We start from the raw sequence: 22527 nt of genomic DNA on the forward strand, positions 1-22527 counted from the left end.
ACACTTTAAAGTTACACAATATTGTGTCAATTATATCTCAGTAAAGCTGGGAAGTGGCTAGTCTTAATGCTAAAAAGCAGTTCACACCTTTGCAAATGCTGATCTTCTCCCCCCACCCCAGTCCTCCACAGTTACATTGAACAAAACCTGTGGGAAGACAGGAGAACCATGCACAATCTCTGCTTCCCTCTCTTTCAAGTATTGTAGATCTCTACCACCTCAATTTCCCACCTTTCACATATACATCATCTTAGAAGTAGAACCAGCAATAGTTGCTGAAGTGGATGGACTATCAAAGAAAGAAACGAATCAGGAATGACTCAGGCTTTTGGTAACTGAGTGGATGGTAGTGTCATTTGCTAATAAGGGGGAAGCTAAAGTAAGACAAGGACTGAAGGAAAATCAAGATTGATGGAGAAACAAAGAGGGTCCAGGACCAAGTCTCCAGAAATGACAGTGTGCTAGGTATTAGTTGTGATTTTAAAATATATCCTCAAACCCTTTTTTTACTCTGTTTTATTGTTGACTCTATTACAGATAACCCCCATTTTCCCTCCTCTTTGCCCACCTCTACCCAGCCCCCTCTCCCTGACCCTGGCCTTCAACACATTGTTGTCTGTGTCCGTGGCTATGCATATATGCTTATATTCACAAAATCTTTGGTACTGCTCTCTCCCAGTGATTGATCTTAAAACCATTCTCCTTGAGTGTGAGCTGGACTTAATGACTTACTTCTAATAAATAGAACATAGCAGAAGTGTTGATGTTTGACTTCAGAGAGTAGGTCATAAATGGCATTACAGCTTCTTCCCTGTTCTCTCTCAGACCCCTCAGTCTGGAGAAAGCAGCTGCCACGCTGTGAGGTAGCACATGCTTACAATGGCCCTATGTCAAGGAACCAAGGCCTTCTGCTATCAGCCATATGAATGAGCCTTCACAGGACTACAGCCCTTACAAACATCTCAAAATCAACTTCATGAGAGACCCTGAGCCAGCTAAACAATTCATTTTCATATTCCTGACCCTTGGAAACTGTGAAATAATAAATGATTATTGTTCTTAACTGCTAAATTTGGGGGTAATTTGTTGTACAACAAAAAATAACTGATAACATACTTTCCCTACATTTTCCATATTTCTACAGTACTCCAGGTAAATGGTATTATTATTATTTTAAAAAAATTATTATTGATTTTAGAGAGAGAAGGGACACTCAGAGAGAGAAACATTGATTTGTTATTCCACCTACTTATGCATTCATTGGTTGCTTTTGTATGTGCCCTGACTGGCCATCGAACTTGCAACTTTGATATACTGGGATGACGCTCTGACCAGCTGATCTACTGGGTCAGGGAGTAAGTGGTATTATTTATACTCATTTTACTAAAGAGAGAACTAAGGTTCAAAAACATTGTGATTTTTTCCAAAGAATCTTAACTAGTAATTTTTGGAACAGATGGTAATTTATGGAACCAAAATTTGAACTAGCAACAAAATTTTCAAACTAGCAATAAAACCCTCATCTCTCTCTCTCTCTCTCTTTCTCTCTCTCTCATCTGTGTCTCTCCATTTTTCCTTTACTTTCTCTTATTTCCCTCTATACTCTCCTCTTGCTACCATTTCAACTCTCCCTCTGTGGATGACCCCAAATCCATATATTTCCTTTAAGTCACCCCTGAATTCTTGTTTTATGTTTTAATTTTCCTGAGTGTATCAGACTTAACCTGTTCCAAACTGAAGACACAGGTTCCTCCTCATCAGTACCTCCAACACTGTCCCAAGTAAAAATTCATCCTTCTGATTTTCCTTTTCCTGGTAAATGAAAACGCCATGATTCTAGTTACCCTTACTCAGAACACCAACATCATAGCTTTTTATTTTATTTTTTAAAAACTAAATTAATGGTTTATTTAGTTTATTAAGTGGTTTATTTAGTCCACATTCCAATTGCAGAAAATGTGGACAAGCAACCATTTTTTTAATTTAAAATGATCTACAAACAATAGTATGAATGACCATGAATAAGGAAATTGTGAAATTAATTATGGAACATCCGTACAGTGGAATATCATGCAGCAATTAACAATTTTATAAAAGTGAAGACAAATTTTACATTTTATATTACAGATAAAAGTCAACTTTCTAAACTATAGGTAATACTTGTAGGAAAATCTTCTTTTTTCTAGATTCAGACAGAAAAATAGAAGAAATGGATGCCTCCTCTTCATTGCCCACAGACTCACTTCTCTTATGTTCTCCAGCCTGGAGAATGGCAGTGCCAGGAACCTGAGAGCTATTATCATCAACCACCCCTGTCTCTCACTGCTGCAGCCAATAGGCAACTTTTTCCATAGCTCTTGGTTCTCTTCCAGAATTTAGCAGACTCTTTGTGTCTCTTACCTAGGCAACCACAATATCACACAGATCTCCAGGATTTTAGAATCTCCCTCTTCTAGCCCATCTTACACATTGCCTTCATAGTCACCAACCCTGGACCCAAATAATAATGATAATAGGCAAATTTTCTGCTGTTTGCTTCTAAGACATAGAGGAGAAAGTTTATGCAACAGACTGAAAATGCCATGCCTTTACTTATGCATAGTATGACTGTTTTATTCTCTGCCTGGCAAATTCCATCTCATCTTTTAACATAGATCAATGTCACTTCCTCTCTGGCTCTGCCAGGAGTACTCTACCCTTTTCTGTGCTTCCAAAAGCATTTTGCATATACCTCTTTTATGATACTTTCTATATTTTATTATCCAACTTAATAATGTTAATGACTTTTCTACATCTGACTTTTAAAATAATCCTTTACTTCTTCATTTCCAGTTTTTGCATAAAGGATATTCACTTTATATCAATCTTAGCAAATATCAAGTAAATATTTTTAATGTACCACTTAATACATCTATGTTTATTTATATACATATTTTAAATATTTTATTTATTTGTTTTTAGAGCGAGGAGAAGGGAAGGAGAGAGTGAAGGAGAGAAACAGTGATGTATGAAAGATACATTGACTGGTTGCCTCTCACATACCCCCAACTGGGGACCTGGCCCACAGCCCAGCTGCCCTGACCTGGAATCGAACCGATTACATTTTGGTTTGCAGGCTGGCACTCAATCCACTGAGCCATACCAGCCAAGGCTATGTTTATACTTGAATTAAGTTTGGATGAAAGCAAAACATAGAAAATGGAAAAAAATCCCTTACTCTCTGCAACCATTTAATTGATTTTGGAATATAGGAATATAGCTATTTAGTTTTATTAAGACAAAATGATTTTTGAATAGATTTTAAAAATCTATATATATGACATGGAAATTTTGGGAAATAGTTTTCTAATTAGCATGGAATGATAAGATATCAAAAGATTATCAAGCATTCTATGAATTACAAATTGTCTTTCTTTATCTAGATGCAATACAGACTTTTGTAAAAAGAATCATGGTTACTGAAGCTTTGTATTAAAACTCATCTGTATCAGTTAGGACTCTATCTTGCAAATGGTAGAAAACCCAATTAGAACTGGCTAAACAAAAATAATGCCCCCCACCACCAGCTTATTGGCTCACATACCAGTTAAACAGTTTCTTGCTTTTGATGGAGCTTGATCCGGGACTCAAAGGGCGTGTATTTCCTTGGTAGTGACTCCATTTTTAGGCAGGATCTCTTTTTTTTGGTACCAAGCTGGCTGCTGACAAGTCCTAGAGTTACATGCTTCCAACTAGAAAAGATTTATATGCTTCCAAATAGAAAAAAAAGTATGCTTTATAAAAAGTTATATGCTTCCAAATAGAAAAGATTTCCCTGATAGCTGGGAAAAGGTCCTGAAACTTGATCTTATTAACCTTGAGTATCCTGTCTTGAGTCATATGCCCATTCTTTTTTTTCAAGATTTTATTTATTTATTTTTAGAGAGATGGAAAGGGAGGGAGTAAGAGAGGGAGAGAAGCATCAATGTGTGGTTGCCTCTCACATGGCTCCCACTGGGGACCTGGCCCACAACCCAGGCATGTGCCCTGACTGGGAATCAAACCGGCAACCCCTTGGTTCACAGTCCACACTCAGTCCACTAAGCTACACCACCCAGGGCCATATGTCCATTCTTGAACCAATGAAGGTTAGAGGGAGTTAAAGGTGTATAAGATATGGTACTTGATTTCAGTTGTTATTAAGAGTTGTATACACAGAGAAAGAAGAAAGTGAAAGTAAATGGAAGAATATTGAATCAGCCATTTTTTAAAAATATGCTTTCCATAGGAAAAATGCCAGAATCATCAACCACAATTTTTATGGAGTTCCTAATTTTAGAAACAGCTTAAAGGCCATTAGATTGATTTTATTGCCTCTGCTTGCTTACTATGAGAAAATTTATTAAGACAAAAAAAGACAGCAATTGTCTTGATGTTTCTTAGTAAAGTACAAATTTATTTGCTTAAAAATTTTTTAAGTATTTGCATTTTCCTTCAATGTTTAAGTTTTCCATTGTTCGGAACTTTCACATCTACAAGTGGGAATTTTATCTTAAACACAGGTGGAATACTGGCAGTGCTGTTAGTAGATTTCAGGGCAATATCTTGAGCTTGGCTGGACTGTAGACTAAGCATGGCTTCCCTAACCTTGGCATGGAGAAACTCAGGACATCTGAGCGTATAAAGAATTTCAGTGTCATCCATCTTCAAAAGTATGCCAGAAATTTCTCCAACCAGATGTGGAACCAGAAGAACCAGTTTTTCCCCCATGCTCTTTTTTCTGAGTAGAAGCTGATGTCATCACACATATATTTGACATACCATGTATGACCTTGCATATAAACAGGGACAGGCTTCTGGGCGGTGCTGGTCTTCCTACCTTAAATTTTAGAAGGCTGTGACACCTGCAATACCTGTAACTTTTTTTGAATTTTTTCAATGTGGACATGGTCCTGAGGCAGAAGTTTGAGGGTAAATAGCCAAGGTCTGGGTAGTTGTACTGGTGATCTGATAGGCTGATTTGACTCCTGGAACTTGCAGTGGTCTGCAGGTGCTAAATTCTGGCTTAGGTGTTGCTACAGCTGAGTGGGTAGCACAATGTATATTCTGAGATAGATGAGGTTTGGCCCTGACCACGGGCTTGTCAAGATGTGTACTTCATGTTGAAGCTGAGGAAGAATTGATATAAAGTTACTTGCTGATGTTGCTGCTGCTTTCTGAGAGCTGAGTATAGGAATGCCTCCAACCCTCATAGCTGCTATTCTCAACACAAAGTTCTTGGTGAGAAGAGCCTGATGCTCCACCTTGCTTTGTGCAATAGCCACATATGGTGGTTTGCTGACCACAGTTCTTCCATTAAATGTCACAACGGCTTTATTAGCTTCCTTGGGAGATGTAAGGCAAAGACAAAGCCTTTGCCATGGCCAGGTCCCATCATCACCCTGACACTAGTTATTGTGCCAAAGAGGTAGAATTCTCTTCCCAGTTATTTATTATCAATCCCATCTTCAAGATTGTTTCACATAAAAATTAGCACCCTTACAGTTTACCTTGTTTTATTTGCTCAAATTTGTGTTTTAATTCAGATCGTCTGTCTTCTTTGTTCTTTACCAACATAAACTTAATTTCCATTAAGTACTTTTCCATTCATATCTTCAATGGCTTTCTGGACATTTTCAAAATTTTCAGAGCTCATAAATCAAGACTTTGGATTTTCTATTTTCATCAGTTACTTGGTATCAAATTATACCTCAATAGGTCTGTCCAAAAGGTACCCAGCCATGTAATATAAAAAAACAGGGACATTTATTGAAGAAGATATAAGACACAAGAAACATTGTACATAAGATAATGATATTCCCTTTCAAAGTAGGCACCTTGGGACTTCACACAGTTCTCCCAATCGCTATTAGCTGCCCTGTCGTATTTTTCTGAATCTCACTGATGGCCTGAAATATCTTTCCTTCCAAAGGTGATTTTAGTTTTGGGAAAAGCCAGAAGTCACAGGGTGCCAAATCTGAGCTGTAGGGGGGCTGCGTCACCTGGGTGATTTGATGTTTCACCAAAACACTCTGCAGGAGACATGATGCATGAACGGGCACATTGTCATGATGAAGCTGCCAATCACCAGTTGCTCAAAGCTGCAGCCTTCTAAATCATCCTAATAGTTTCTGCAGAGGAATGTTCAAGCTTAACATAAAATCTGATGCAGATCTATTGCTCTACTTGCTCAGTGATTTTGAATGTGTTGGTCACACAGTACACATGCTCACTCAGTGGTGTCTACTGCCCCCCACTTACTAGTACAGTGAAGTCGTCATTGTTTAAGCATATGAATTCCAGTCCACTCATCTTGACTGCCAGGTTACATCAATGTGGCACAAACCATTCTCATTATACTAACAATGGCTGGACTTTTTCTGCACAGACCTTGTGTATTATATATAGAAAACCCTAAAAACCCCACCAAAAACTTGTTGAATAAATAAACAAATTTAGTAAATTAGAAGAATATAAAATCAATATACAAAAATCAGTTGCATTTCTATACACTAATAACAGACTATCAAAAAAGAAATTAAGAAAACAACCCCACTTATAACTGCATCAAAAAGAATAAAATACCTATGAATAAACTTAACCAAGGAGATTAAAGACTTGTACACTGAAAACTATAAGATGTTGATGAGATAAATTGAGTAGGACACAAACAAATGGAAAGATAGTCAATGTTCATGGATTAAAAGAATATCATTAAAATGTCCATACTACCCAAAGCAATCTACAGATTCAATGCAATCTCTAACAGATACCAGTGGCATTTTTTTTTCCACAGGACTAGAACAAATAATCCTAAAATGTGTATGGAATCACAAATAGCCAAAGCAATGTTGAGGAAAAAAAGAACAAAGGCGGAGACATCACACTCCCTAATTTCAAGCTATATTTATAGATTTAGTAATAAAAATCACACTGCATTGGCATTAAAATAGAAACACAAGTCAATGGGACAGTATAAAGAGCCCAGAAATAAAGGTCTGCATATATGGTTAATTAATTAATGACCAAGGAGCCAAGAACACACAAGGGGAAAAGGACAGTCTATTCAACAAATAGTGCTGGGCAGGGGAGGGCTGTGGGGGTAGGATGAGATGGGAGTAAAAGACAGAAAACTGTACTTGAACAACAATTAAAATAAAATAAAATTTAATAAAAACAAATAGTGCTGGGCAAACTGGACAACTACATACAAAAGAATAAAACTGTTCCGATATCTTAAACCACACACAAAAAAATTAACTCAAAATAGATTAAATATTTAAATATAAGACCTAAAACATAAAACTGCTATAATAAAATGTAAGTGATAAGCTTCTTGACATCAGTCTTGGCATTGAGTTTTGGATTTCACACCAAAACTAAAAGCAAAAATATAAATAAGTAGAACTACATAAAATTAAAAAAAAACCCTCTGCACAGTGAAGGCAACCACCAACAATATCAAAAAGCTACCTAAGGAATAGGAGAGAATATTTGCAAATCATGTATCTGATAAAGGGTTAACATCCAAAATATGTAAAGCACTCATACAATTAAAGAGCAAAAAAACCCAACAAAAACCAATTTAATTTTAAAATGGGCGGAGGATCTAAATACACATTTTGCAAAGAAGACATACAGATGGCCAACAGGTACATGAAAAGTGCTCAACATCACTAATCATCAAGGAAATGAAAATCAGAACTACAGTGAGCTATCGTCTCACTCCTATTAGAATTGGCTGTCAACAAAAAGAAAAAAAATAACAAGTGTTGGAGAGGATGTGCAGAAAAGGGAGCCCTAGTGCTCTGTTGGTGGAATGCAGACTGGTACAGCCACTGTGGAAAATAGTATGGAGGATCTTCAGAAAATTAAAAATAGAACCATAAATTGTTAGAATGAATAAACAAATTTAGTAAATTTGCAGAATACAAAATCAATATACAAAAATCAGTTTGTATCCAGCAACTCCACTTCTGAATGTTTATCAGAAGAAAACAAAAACACTAAATCAAAAGGTGTCCGTGCCCCCACGTTTATTGTGGCATTACTTACAATAGTCAAGATATGGAAGCAAACTAAACATCCACTGATGGATGGATGGATAAATAAAATGGAGTATATGCATATACAGGGTGGGGCAAAAGTAACTTTACAGTTGTTTGTATGAAAAATAATACAACTACTAATAAATAATACAAGAACAAACCCTTGTTTCACATACTCACAACTGTAAAGCTACTTTTGCTCCACCTTGTGTTATATATACATGGGGTCCAGCAGAAGTAACGCCTGCTTGCGTGTGGTTGGTAGGTTATGTGAGTGTCTCGCATGAGATGGACAGCAACTTGAAGAGTTTACCTAAAATGTCGTATGGGGTGCTTGAGTGTGATATTGTTATGCTATAGAATTACCTGTTTATGATTTTGTAATAAAAGATTTTATAATAAAAAGGGGCATTATTTGTGCCAGGTTCTGTAGGTACATAGGTGTGTGTGTATTTGTATACATACACACACAATAAAATATTATTCAGATATAAAAAATGCAGGAAATGTTGCCATTTGCAACAACATGGATAGCCCTTGGGTATTAAGTGAAATAGGTGAGACAGAGAAAGACAAATGCTGTATCATCTCACTTACATGTGGACTCTTTTTTTTTTTTACATGTGGACTCTTTAAAAAAGCAAAAACAAAACAAATCCCCCCTCAAGAACTGACTCATAGTTACAAAATAAGTAAGTCCTAGGCATGTAATGTGAAACATGGTGAATATACTTAATAATACTGTTTTGTATGTTTGGAAATAGCTAAAAGGATAAATCCTAAAAGTTCCTATCACAAGAAAAAAATGTAATTGCATGGTATTGGATGTTAATCAGATATATTGTGGTGATTATTTTCAATATATACAAATATTGAATCATTATGTTGTATACCTGAAACTAATACAATGTTATATGACAAATATATCTCAATAAAAAGCAGGCAAAATCATATTCCAAAAATAGAACTAAGATCTTCATGAATTTAGAAATCAAGAATCTTTGCCCATTTGCCATCCCCTTCTCTCCACTCAGTGGTTATTCCAAGTATTTTATGGTTTCTGGTCCCATGTTCTAAATTGAACTTAACTTCTACTCCTTCTTCTCTTCAAACTTACTTCTAGTTAAAATATGGTTATCAGTAGTCTTGATATCCTTCTGGAAATTATATTTTACTAATTCTAACAGTTTCTTTACGATGACTTTAGTCCTCATTTTTTCTCAGTTTAAATTACTTGCTTGGCTCACACACCTAAGTTTCTGAGACTTTCCTCCCCCTCTCATCTTTTGAAGGACTCTAAACTTCCTTACTAGTGACAGGCCTATGGCAGTTTGGATTTTCTTTTTTTTTTTTTTTATTTCAATCATTGTTCAAGTACAGTTTTCTCCCCCCTACTCCCGTTCCAGCCCCTCCTCCCAACCCTCCCCCCTTCCCCCCATTACCCCCCACCCCTAGTTTTTGTCCATGTGTCCTCCAAATTTGTTCCTGTAATCCCTACCCATTCCCCCCTGAAATTCCCTCTTCTCTCCCCTCTGGCCACTGTCAGACTATCCCCTATTTCAGTGTCTTTGGTTATATTTTGCTAGTTTTTTGTTTTGTTTTGTTTTGTTGTTTAGATTCCTGTTAAAGGTGATATCATGTGGTATTTGTCTTTCACTGCCTGGCTTGTTTCACTTAGCATAATGCTTTCCAGCTCCATCCATGCTGTTGCAAAGGGTATGAGCTCCTTCTTTCTTTCTGCTGCATAGAATTCCATTGTGTAAATGTACCATAGTTTTTTGATCCATTCATTTACTGATGGGCATCTAGGTTGCTTCCAGCACCTAGCTATTGTAAATTGTGCTGCTATGAACATCGGGGTGCAAAGGTTCTTTTGTATTGGTGTTTTAGTGTTCTTAGGATAGAGTCCCAGCAATGGAATTGCTGGGTCAAAAGGCAGATCCATTTTTAGTTTTCTGAGGAAGTTGCAGTTTGGATTTTCTACCTTTCTACCTTTTGAAGAAATAGGCATTTCTTAAAAAAAAAAAAAAAGCACAAATGTCCCATTTCACATCCAGAATGGCTATTCTAAAAAGAAAGGAAAAAAAAAAAAAACAATTATTGGTGCATTACTTGTGAGAATAAAAAATAGTATAACCACCATGGAAAAGTTTGGCAACTCCTTAAAAAATTAAACTTAGAATTATCATATGATACAACAATTCCACTTTTAGGTGTGTACCCAGAAGAATTGAAAACAAGGACTCTAACAGATATTTGTACACCCATGTTCATAACAGCAGTATTCAAAATAACCAGAAATTGGAAACAATCCAAATCCCATTATAAGATGAAGGGATAAATAAAATGTAGTATGGCATACTATGGAACCTTCAGCTTGAAAAAAAGGGTGAAATTCTGATACATGCTGCAACATGAGTGAACTTGAGGACATAATGCTAAATGAAATAAACCAGCCACTACAGAACAGATATACTGTATGATTCCACTTATATGAGGTAACTAGGGTATGTAAAGAGACAGAAAGTATAATAAAGGCTAGTAGGGGCTAAGAGAAGGGGAGAAAGATGAATGAATTATCATTTAATGGCTATAGAGATCCAGTTTGGGATGATGAAAAAGTTCTGGAAATGCATATCAGTGATGGCTGCATATCATTGTGAATATGCTTAATTACAATGAATTTCACACCTAAAAATGTTTAAACAGCAAACTTTTTGTTATATGTATATGTGTATATATGTATTTTACTACATATGTATTATATGTATTTTTGTGTTATATGTATTTTACTACAATTTAAAAATATCTTTAGCCCTGGCTGGTATTGCTCAGTGGATTGACTGCTGGACTGCAAACCAAAGGGTCAGCAGTTCGATTCCCAGTCAAAGCACATGCCTGCATAGTGGGCCAGGTCCCCAGTAGGGGGCACTCCAGAGGTACCCACACATTGATGTTTCTCTCCCTCTCTCTCCTTCCCTTCCCCTCTCTAAAAACAAATAAATAAAATCTTTTAAAAGTATACTTTTAAAAGTTAGCACAGATTTTTTTTAAAAAACCTGCCATCTCCAGTACATGTGCCAATCGTCTTCTCACTCGTTTTCCATTTTTAGTGAACTTGTTCTTTCGATGACCCCTAGAAAAGAGGGCAATGAGACACAAACTAGACCAGTGAGATTCCTTCTCAAAGCAATTTGGAGTTGAGAAGCTGAGACAATTAATAAATGGTGGGTGCTTGAACAAAAAGGTACTGTAGAAGCTAGGACACAGTAAATCAAAACCATGTGCAGGCTAAAGTTTGTGGATACACAGAAACTCATGTGCACAGAAAATGGAGACAACAGACAATGCAGACCTATGAGAGGCAGAGAAAGGAACTTAGTTTACCACTTTATAGGTTGTTCTATTCTGAGCGGGTTGTGTTTATTTTATGTGGTAGTATTTGTCTTATACTTCTTTGATATCATGAATCCGTTCACTTATCTCCATTTCCATTGCTATTACCCCAGACTAAAGCCTCATCATCTTTCACCTGGGTTGTTCCAACAGACTGCTCATTGGTCTCCTTGCATCTATTCTTACCCAACCCATTTGCCACATTATAGTCAGAGTGATCATTAGAAACACAAATCAGAGCATGTTTTATCTCTGCTTAAAATCTTTAGTGGCCTCAATTGCTTTAAAATGAAATCTAAGCTTCCTTATATGACAACTTCAGATTAAGCCCTTGACTTCCTCTCTAATCACATTATATATCATTCCCCTCCACACTCATTATTTTCAACTACTATAGTTTTGTGGGTTTGCAGGGAAGAGGTTGTTAGTATTTTTTGTTTGGGTTTTATGTGTTTGTTTTTGGTGCTGTAGTCTACTTTCCCACCTGGAATACACTTCACTAGTTTTGAAGGTTTCTTTTTGTATTGTTTTTCAGGTCTCAGTTCATGTCACAACTCAAAGAGACGTTTGTTACTTCAACACAGTGGCTCTCAGTTGGGAGAGCCCCTGCCCCCACCAATAGAGTTGAGTTGGTATTGTCTACATACATTTTTGGCTGGCCAAGATGGAGGCACCGTATCTCCATGCACAACCAAGACTGGAACAACAACAATTTAGAGGCAGACTAACACCCAGAACTGACAGAAAATTTATCTGAATGGAAGTCGGACAGCCAAGAAGTTGGAATAGACCCATTCATCCAAACCGGTAGGAGGGGCAGAGATGAGCAGCTGGCTTGGGTGGTGGTGCGAAAAGGGAGAGTGGGTGCATAAGGCAACCAGGAGCGCGTAAGGCATCTGGGGCGTGCAAGATTGCAGCGGGTGGACCCCGAGTGCGCATTCGGCAGCTGGCAGACCCAGTGGGGCGACGATTGTGGAGCAGGGCAGAACGTGCAACCCAGGATCCCAGGGAAGGGACTGAGGTCCCACGGAGAACGGAGCTACCGCCATTGTTCCCTCCTGCCCCCGCCCCCACCCCCACATACAATGTCATAATCTAGCTACTGGTGTGCCCAGCCCTGGTGAACACTTAAGGCTCTGCCCCTCACCATAACAGGAGCAACCAGACCAAAAAAAAAAAAAAAAAAAAAGAAGAGAGAGAGATGGCTCAAACAGAAGAACAAATCAGTGCCCCAGAACTCATCCTTTTGAGTGACTAAGAGATAGCTAACCTATCAGATGCACAGTTCAAAACACTGGTGATCAGGATGCTCACAGAATTGGTTGATTTGGGTTGCAAATTAGATGAACAAATGCAGGTTACCATAAAAGAAATGAAGGAAAATGCACAGGGAACCAATAGTGATGGGAAGGAAACTGGGACTCAAAACAATAGAGCGGACCAGAAGGAAGAAAGAAACAACCAAACAGGAAAGAATGGAGAAATAAGAATTCAAAAAAATGAGAAGCTTAGGAACCTCCAGGATATCTTTAAACGTTCCAACATCCAAATTATAGGGGTACCAGAAGGGGAAGAGGTAGAGCAACAGATTGAAAACATATTTGAACAAATAATAAAAGAGAACTTCCCCATTCTGGCAAAGGAAATAGACTTCCAGGAAGTCCAGGAAGTTCAGAGAGTCCCAAAGAAACTGGACCCAAGAAGAAACACACCAAGGCACATCATAATTACATTTGCCAAGGTAAAAATGAAGGAGAGAATCCTAGAGGCAGCAAGAGATAAGGGGACAGTAACCTACAAAGGAGTTCCCATCAGACTGTCAGCTGATTTCTCAGAAGAGACCTTACAGGCAAGAAGTGGCTGGAAAGAAGTATTCCAAGTCATGAAAGACAAGGACCTATATCCCAGATTACTCTATCCAGCAAAGCTTTCATTTAGAATGGAAGGGCAGATAAAGTGCTTCTCAGATAACGTCAAGTTAAAGGAGTTCATCATCACCAAGCCCTTATTTTATGAAATGTTAAAGGGACTTATCTAAGAAACGAAGATAAAGAAAAAATATGTATAGTAAAAGGACAGCAAACTCACAATTATTAACAACCACACCTAAAGCAAAACCAAAAGAAACTAAGCAAACAACTAGAACAGGAACAGAACCACAGAAATGGAGATCACATGGAAGGTTAGCAACAGGGGAGTGGGAGGAGGAGAGAGGGGGAAAAGGTACAGAGAATAGCATAGATTAGCATAAAGGTAGCATAGATTGTAGGTAGAAAATAGACAGGGGAAGGGTAAGAATAGTATGAGAAATGTAGAAGCTAAAGAACTTATAAGCATGACACATGGACATGAACTAAAGGGGGGAAGTGGGTGGGAGAGGGTATACAGGGTGGAGGGAAGTGAAGGGGGGAAATGGGACAACTGTAATAGCATAATCAATAAAATATATTACAAAAATACATTTTTGATTGTCACAACAAGAGGGGTTGTATGTAGCTGGCATCTAGTGGATAGAAGCCAGAGATGCTTAAATATCCTACAATGCACACGGTCATCTCCTGCAAGAAAAATGATCTAGTTTAAAATGATAATAATACAGAGATTGAGAAATCCTACAAATAACACTTGAAATAACACCTATGAAGGGGGACTCAAAAAAAACAAAATTATCTTCTGGAGGGAGAGTCCCTTGTAGTACAGGCTTCCCCTGTTAGGTGAGTGTTCTAAGAACCCATCTATGTCAGTGTACCAGCTGGTGTTGTTGTGAGAGGCTATGTTTGGCTTCAGTGAATTTTTTTTAGAAAACTCAACGAATTTTCCCATTTCATGATGGACAATTTACGAGTGTACCTGCCCACACCACACTGAGTATTGGGCAGTTTTTGACCAAAAACAGAATAACCCCTGTGCCCCACCCTCCTTATTCACCCGATCTGGCCTGGAGTGACTTTTTTCTTTGTTTCCCCAATGAAAAAAGTCCTTGAAAGGAAATGTTTTGCCAATGTGGAAGAAGTGAAACAGAAAATGGCAGAAGCACTAAAAGGCATCAAAATCGATGACTTCAAAAAATATTTTAAGCAGTGGAAAAAATGTCTCCATAGGTGTATTGCATCAAATGGAGAGTATTCTATAGGTGACCAAAGTTTAAACATATGAGAATAGATACCCAATTTTTATAAATAAATTCTGGGTTTTGGGTTCCCCCTTGTATTTTAAATGCTTCTATTTTATTGTCTTGTTTATTTCCTTCATGACAGTTATCTCAATCTGAATTCATTTATTTGTTTGTTAATTCTCTGCATGTCCTACTGAAATGTTAGCTCCATGATGTCAAGATTCTAATTTGCCTGGTTCTCTACTGATTAATGAATGAATGAATTCCATGCACCTATAACTACTCAATACTATACTTTTCCCACTAATTTAAAGTTTCATAATACAAATTAATCTATTTCATTTCCAACAAAGCATCTACTTTTATTCATTACTTCAACCAATATTTCTTGAGCACTAACTCTGTGCCAAGCAATGAGCTAGGTGCTGGGTGTGTGACAAGGAATAAGACACATCCCACGGTATCAAAAAGCTTATAAATCATGGGTTGGTTGGGGAGGGATACATGTAAATGGAAAGGCCATTATAGTTTGGAATGCTATGGGGAATCAAGGAGAATATACAAAGGACTTAATCCCTTCTGCGAGGGTAATGGGGAATGAAAGATGCAAACAAAAACTCCCAATACCAGAACACAGATAAGAAAAGCAAGATCTCTACTAGCTGTGGAAATCAGAGAAGGCTTTGTGGAAGGAGTGCTATTTGATTTGAGACATACAAGAAAACAGATGATGATTTGATAAAATAGGAGGAAATGGAGGGAAGGGGGAGAGGACATTCCAGGCAAAGAGAATGGCAAGAGCCAAGGCACAAAAGTGTGTGTGCCAGGAACAAGTAGACGTGTTTGGCTACAGCACAGGAGACCAGTGAGAGCATAGGCTGGAGAGGGGCACTGGGTCCAAACTGGGTCAGTCGAATATGAATACAAATGACCCAAATCTTGCCCACATACCCTATAATGTAGAGCAGCATTTCCCTCATGCACACCAGGAAAAGGAAGCTTAGAGAAATCTGGTGTTTTGACTGTCAGGATTTTAGAGAGGTTCCTGGCTTGCCATACCTCTCAGGAGCACGGGTGATGATTCACATGAAGGGACAGAGCTCCTGATGTATCACAGGGACACTTCCTGTCTCAGGGTGTGCACACACAATGCATTGCTCGATTTTATCTTATTTGGTGGGGGTGGATAATATGGCTCAAAAAGGAGTACTTTTCTTTTCATCCCAAAGTATGATAGGAATGGGTGTACACTAATGAGGATGAGGAAGCAGAAGAGGGACCAAATAATAGAAAGAACAGGTCAGTTTGTTTCAGAAACAAGCTATGTTGAGGTATTTATTTGAAAATTCCAGTTGCCATAGCAATTGGGTGCTACTCTTTCCACTGTTCTCCCTTTTATCCTATGGTCTTTAAAGAAGTCATTTCCTATGCAGGTGTAGTCCTTGCTGTTTATCTTGAAGATTTTGGAACACTTCTTCTCACCTGCTTTTCTTTTTCCCTTTGCAGGGAAATCCAGCCACTCATCTGGGAAGTACTGGATGGTGTTGGCCATTTCAGGGGCGGGATCCTAGGATCAGAGAAGCAGCACCAAGCCAGATCCAAGTTGAAATGCTCAGCTGCTGCCTTCTCTAGCAACCTAGCATATAAATAAGTAATAAACATAGGAATTAAGTACAATGTAGAATGGCTTAAAAAATTGCCGGTTACAGGATAGTCAAAATTCTCTGAAAGCCGAGGTGAGACTTACCCCCTAAATAGAGGGACAGTAATGATCATGAGTATCACACGATTTTATTCCACTGGATCCTCACAACGACCCTTCGAGTCAATCAAAGCTAATATTTACTGAGCAGTTACTTTCTCCCAGACACTTTTTGGACCCTGTGTTATCTCATCTAAGCTCTCACAACAATCCTTATTGTATACAATTACCTTTATTTAAAAATCAAGACAAGAACATTGGGTTGACAATTATTAAATACATACTTTGTGCCCAGGCATTGTGTTAAGTACTCAACATATATTTTCCCATGGTAAACCTCTGAAGGAGGTCTGTATTTCTTTGAGTATCAAAAGTTAAATAGCTTGCCCTAGTCTACATAGCTAAGAAGAGGAAGAAGCAAGATTAAAAGTTAGGCTTTCACCCTGGCTGGCGTAGCTCAGTGGATTGAGCGTGGGCTGGGAACCAAAGTGTCCCAGGTTCAATTCCCAGCCAGGGTACATTCCTGGGTTGCAGGCCATAACCCCCAGCAACCCCACATTGATGTTTCTCTCTCTCTGTCTGTCTCCCTCCCTTCCCTCTCTAAAAATAAAAAATAAAATAAAATCTTAAAAAAAATCCAGCAATCCTTAAATAATAAATATTCTTAAAAAAAAAAGAAAAAAAAAGTTAGGCTTTCTGGCCCTGGCTGGCATAGCTCAGTGGATTGAGCATGGGCTGCGAATCACAATGTCGCAGGTTCGACTCCCAGCCAGAGTACATGCCTGGGTTGCAGGCCATAACCCCCAGCAACCCCACATTGATGTTTCTCTCTCTCTCTCTGTCTCCCTCCCTTCCCTCTCTAAAAATAAATATAAATAAAATCTTTAAAAAAAAAAGTTAGGCTTTCTTATTCCAAAGCTCATGAGCTTAAGCATTCCAAAAATTGAAGGGGGATTTCAGAGAGTTTAAAAGGTGTCCCCAAGTTTACACAGCCAGCAAGTCATAGACTGATATCTTAACCAAAGTCTCTCTGATTTCAGAACTGAAATGTTGACAGTTTGCAGTAAGAAAAATAATGGAATATAATTTGATTCTCTCATTTGAAGCTAATTTTCAAAGCACAGCAATCTAACTGGGTTTTACTTCAGTGCACTCTTTAAATATAGTTATCTCAGAAGTTAGGTTGTAAATCACTAGCCAGACTTTTTGGTATCTGGCTACTAAACTGTAAACTTATGGGGTAAATAGTTCCTATTCTAAAGGTATTTACCACCTATTTAGGGAAACTAGATGTTTAAAAATGAGAGAAGAAAGGGAGGAGGGGAGAAAGGCAGATAAGAAGGGAAGAAGGAAGTGAATAAATATTAATAACACTATACTAGGTGAGACAGAGGTAGTATTTATAAAAGCATTAAAAAGTATTAAAAGTACTAAAAGTAAATACTACTTTTACGTCCAACTTCTGGGGCTAGAGGAGATGGACTTTTATTACCTACATTTTATAGGAGAGACCAAGACAAATTTTGCTACTAATTGATAAATGCTGGACCTCAGTGCTTTTTGAAAGTTGAAGTGCAGATGAATCACATGGGGGGTCTTGTCAAGTGCAGATTTTGACTCAGTGCAGCTAGGATGGGGCTTGAGACTCTGTATTTCTCTCATGGTCCCAGAAGATGCTAGTGGATCACACCTTGAATAGCAAGGCTCTAGTTTAAGTGGTGTGATTTATTTTAATTTAAAAATTATGGACACAAATATTTAGAAGAAAAAACCTAACATATAATAAGTATTTATATTCACCTTATTATTTAAAAATTGTCATGAGGGTTTGCTTCCTCCAAACTGTAAATTCCACTGGCTGGTCAGAACATCCAGCATTTTTCACTCTTATAGTTCTGTTTCTGAAAGTTTTATTCAAAGGTAAATATATGAGCCTGCCCGACTACCTGGATGCTTCCTTGCTTGCCTTCCTGTCCTCCTGACTCCCTCTCTTCCTGAATAATTCAGTCCAGAAACCATCAGGTGGGGCTGAGCAGGTAGGTGTCCACAGGGAAGCAAGGATGAAGGGCAGTGTCAACTGGATGCAGGTTGTGGGAGTGGGAGTGGGGTGAGGAGAGTGCTTGCCTGGAGAGGAGGCATCATGGATACAGGCAATTAGTCACTTTGGAGAATAAGGAGGAATTGACCCACTAAGAAAATATTGAGGATATCTTCACTGTGGGAGTTACACATAGGGAAAGGGAGAAGATCACTAATGGCCCTTTAACGTCATACTAAAATTGGAATTATCACTGTGAACTCATGGTTTAAAATATATAGAGGTAGCTCTCCCAACTGCCCAGCACCAGCACTCTCAGCAACAGTTGTGTGTTTCCGTGATCATCATGCCTGATGGCATACAAGGACACCCCACCACCATCCCCTCCAAACACCTCATCAAAGCCCTTCATCTCAGTCACCGTCCAGAGCAGTACCAGATCTGCCCAGGACACCTACCTGGACAGCCACAACCACAAGAGCAAGGTGACAAGTCAGTTGGACCTGAGCAACTTGTGGGACACCTGGGACAGCAGTGCCTCACCACCCACTGTGACATGGGGCAGAGTCAGCCCAGCCTCCAAGGCCCCAGAACCACTCCCAAAACCTGCAGCTCTGAAGAGTGGACAAGGGATGCTGACAAGCTCTGAAGCCCACCCTGAGGCCATCTCTAAAAGGAAACTGTCATTTATAGCAGTGATTTTCAACCTTTTTCATCTGATGGCACACATAAACTAATTACTAAAATTCTGCAGCACACCAAGAAATGCATTTTTTGCCAATCTGACAAAAATAGGTGTAATTTTGATTCATTTACACCAGATGGCTATTGTTGTGTTGGTTGTTGTAATTTTTTTTATTTGACAATCAGAGGGAAAAGAGGTCAATGCCCCTGACTAAATAGTCAGGTATTGCATGTTTTTTAAAAAAATTTTAAAGATTTTATCTATTTATTTTTAGAGAGGGAAGGGAGGGAGAAAGAGAGAGAGAGAGAGAAACATCAATGTGCAGTTGCTGGGGGTCATGGCCTGCAACCCAGGCATGTGCCCTGACTGGGAATAGAACCTGAGACACTTTGGTTCGCAGCCCGCGCTCAATCCACTGAGCTACGCCAGCCAGGGTATTGCATGTTTTTAAAATTCTTGCTGCACACCAGCTAAAAATCGCCAGTCTTGAGCAATATAAGTTGACTGCATTCAGCCAGTGCCAAAAGAGGAGCCCGGTCCCACCATCAAATTCCAGTCCACTGGGCTCAGGTAGAGCACGACTGGTGAAATAGCATTCCCTCTCACAGCATGTCCTCCAGATGGGACACCAGCTCAGATTCCCAGGGTGACTATGACTTGAGCAGTAAGTCATCCAAGAGGAGCCTTTCGGACTGCACCCTCCACCCCAACTCCATCAGCACGGCTGCCCCCTGGACTGCCCAGATCAAGCACTACTTCTCCTGTGGAGACAACAGTGACCCTGCCCTAGAGACATTGCTGCTGTCCCCACCCGACCCCTGGCTTGAGATCTCCAGCTTCCCGGCAGAGGCAGCACAGCTCTGGTCCTGTGGACAGATGACTACTGGTTCTTAGAGCTACTGCAGGCAGAAGCAAGGCAGCTGAAGACTGGTCCTGCCAGATGGACAAGGAGACCAAAGAGAACAACCTCTCTGAAGAAGTCTTAGGAAAGGTCCTCAGTGCTGTGGGCAGTGTCCCAGAGATTCCAGCAGTTCCACAAAACCTCTTGTGAGCAAAATTTGAACCCTGATGCCAACCCATTTCCAACAGCCCAGGACCTGGCAGGGTTCTGGGACCTGCTACAGCCATCCATCAAGGACATCAGCATGAAGTTTGATGAACTCTACCACCTCAAGCCCAGTAACTGGCAGCTAATGGAGATCCCTGACAAGAGGAAGGAAGAAAAGAAACCACCCCTTCTGGTCCCAAAGAAGCCAACCAAATCCAAGCCAGCAGTGAGACACTGTAAGCCCTCTGATGCTAGGGACAAAGAGCATCAGGAAGTCCGCAAGACACTCCTTGCGACCAAGCAGGCAGCTTCTGTGAGGTAGAATTCAGTCACAGGGAGTGTGGACAGCATTGAGGCTTATGTCCCCCAGTCCCAGACCTGGCTCTGAGACCAGGAAGCAGGAAGCAAACACTTTTAAGTCATTAAACACACACACACACACGCAAACTAAATGCAAATGAAACAAAAATTTTCTCAACCTTTAGTATGATTATTCTGTCTATAGACCCTGAACCAACTTTCAGACTAACACATACAATGGCTTACAATTTAGCTTTTTGGGGGTCCCTCCCAGATTTAGATTATGTAGACATCACACAAAAAAGTAAACAATAATGCAAAACTGTAAAACTTCCTGGCCGTGGGGGACTAGATAGACTTTGGCAACTTCCCAGCCGAACCCCCAAACTGCAGTCTTTTACTTGTTCTATCTAATGAGAACTTAAACTAGCTTGTGTATACGACGATGACCGTCCAAGGACCTGTCAGGGTGGCCCTGGGCACCTGCCACGTCCTTCCTTCTTTTCCCAGCTAGCCCTATTCTGACCTCAGAATTTTCACTCTTCCGTTTCTCTTTGCCCTCAGAGCTCACACAGGGGTCACCATCCTGGTTGGCAGTTCTCTGGTTCTCAGCTGCCCTTGTGGTTGAGAGCTCAGAGGAAAGAAAGATGGACACACATCCTTACCTGGGGAAGTGCTCACACACAGTCCCACAGGGGCACACACACAGATCCAGGTTCCTCTTCGCAGAAGCAGCCCTCCCCCTGTGATCCACCAGCCCTAGGCACTGTCACAGGTGATGCACCTCCCTGAGGTGGGGTGGGTTTACGTCTTTGGGGGCAAAATGAGACAAAAGCCACCAGACTCCCACCCTTTTCTTTTCTCCAGCCCCCTCTTCCTCAGCAAAAAGTATGACTGAGTGACTTGGAGGAGACACTCTAGAGAGGGACCCCTTTTGTCTGTTTCTGGCTGAGCCTGTGTACAGTACATGAGGGAGTGTGTTGTGTCTGCACTGTGTGTAGATATGCATATGCACATAGGCCTTACAGTGCGTATTTAACAAAGTCCCACCTGCTCACCCATGCCCACCAGCACCACCACTGGCTCTTGGAGCACCCGGCAGGAGGCAGGTGTGTGAAGAGCATATATTTTTACATGTATTAATACCATATCTAGGTGTGTGTACAAGTATGTAAGCTGCTCTTTTTTTTTTTTTTTTTTTTGGTCTCCCATCCCCTACTGCCCACCCCTAACCCTGGCCATGGAATTACCTGTCTAACCTCTAAGTTTTCTATTCTGTTCTATTTTTTAAATTATTATTTTTAATTCTCACTCCAGGATATGTTTATTGATCTTAGAGAGAGAGGAAGGGGTAGGAGAGAGAGAGACAGAGACAGAAACTGAAAGAAAGAAAGAAAGAAAGAAAGAAAGAAAGAAAGAAAGAAAGAAAGAAAGAAAGAAAGAAAGAAAGAAAGAAAGAAAGAAAGAAAGAAAGCAGGAAGGAAGGAAGGAAGGAAGGAAGGAAGGAAGGAAGGAAGGAAGGAAGGAAGGAAGGAAGGAAGGAAGGAAGGAAGGAAGGAAGGAAAAAGAGAGAGAAAGAAAGAGAGAAAGAGAAAGATGTGAGAGAAACATCAGTTGGTTGCCTCCTGGATGTGTCTGACCAGGGATTCAACTGGAAACCTAAGTATGTGCCTTGATAGGGAATCGAATCCACAACCTTTCGGTGTAAGGGATGATGCTCCAACCAACTGAGCCAAACTGTTTCATTTTTTTACCTCAAGCATCCTTTCTGCCTTGTCTCCAAGCCCCACTCCCAGGGTGTCATGAGCCCTGAACTGCAATATCCCAGGCCTGCAAGACAGGGTGAGCAGAGCAACAGGAGGGCACGACCCAGCCTGCAGCGAGCTCAGTGCAGGAGAGCTGTTTTCTCCTGGGTGTAAACTACGGTACTGGAGAGGGCCTGGTGTCTGGCACTTGTTGTAGTGGGCCCCGGGTGAACCAAGGGCCAGCTCCGGGGTCCCATTTCAGCTTGGCTGCTGTCTATGACCTTGGGCAAGTCACTTGTCCTCTAAGTGCCTCAACTTCCTCCTCTGTAAAACAGGGACAGTTCCCACCCTTCCCTACACCACAGATACATTGTGAGAATAAATGACATAACGTGTTAAATAAATAAATAAATAAAATAGAGATAGAAATAA

At 39.8% G+C, this 22527-nt stretch overlaps 1 pseudogene; it reads left to right on the top strand.

The window, feature by feature from the left end:
• The first annotated feature begins 19491 nt into the window (after window positions 1-19491).
• On the top strand, window positions 19492-20438 carry LOC114503792 (annotated as a pseudogene).
• Window positions 20439-22527: the final 2089 nt, after the last annotated feature.

The sequence above is a fragment of the Phyllostomus discolor genome, chromosome 8, assembly GCF_004126475.2.
Source record: "Phyllostomus discolor isolate MPI-MPIP mPhyDis1 chromosome 8, mPhyDis1.pri.v3, whole genome shotgun sequence".
NCBI lineage: Eukaryota > Metazoa > Chordata > Mammalia > Chiroptera > Phyllostomidae > Phyllostomus > Phyllostomus discolor.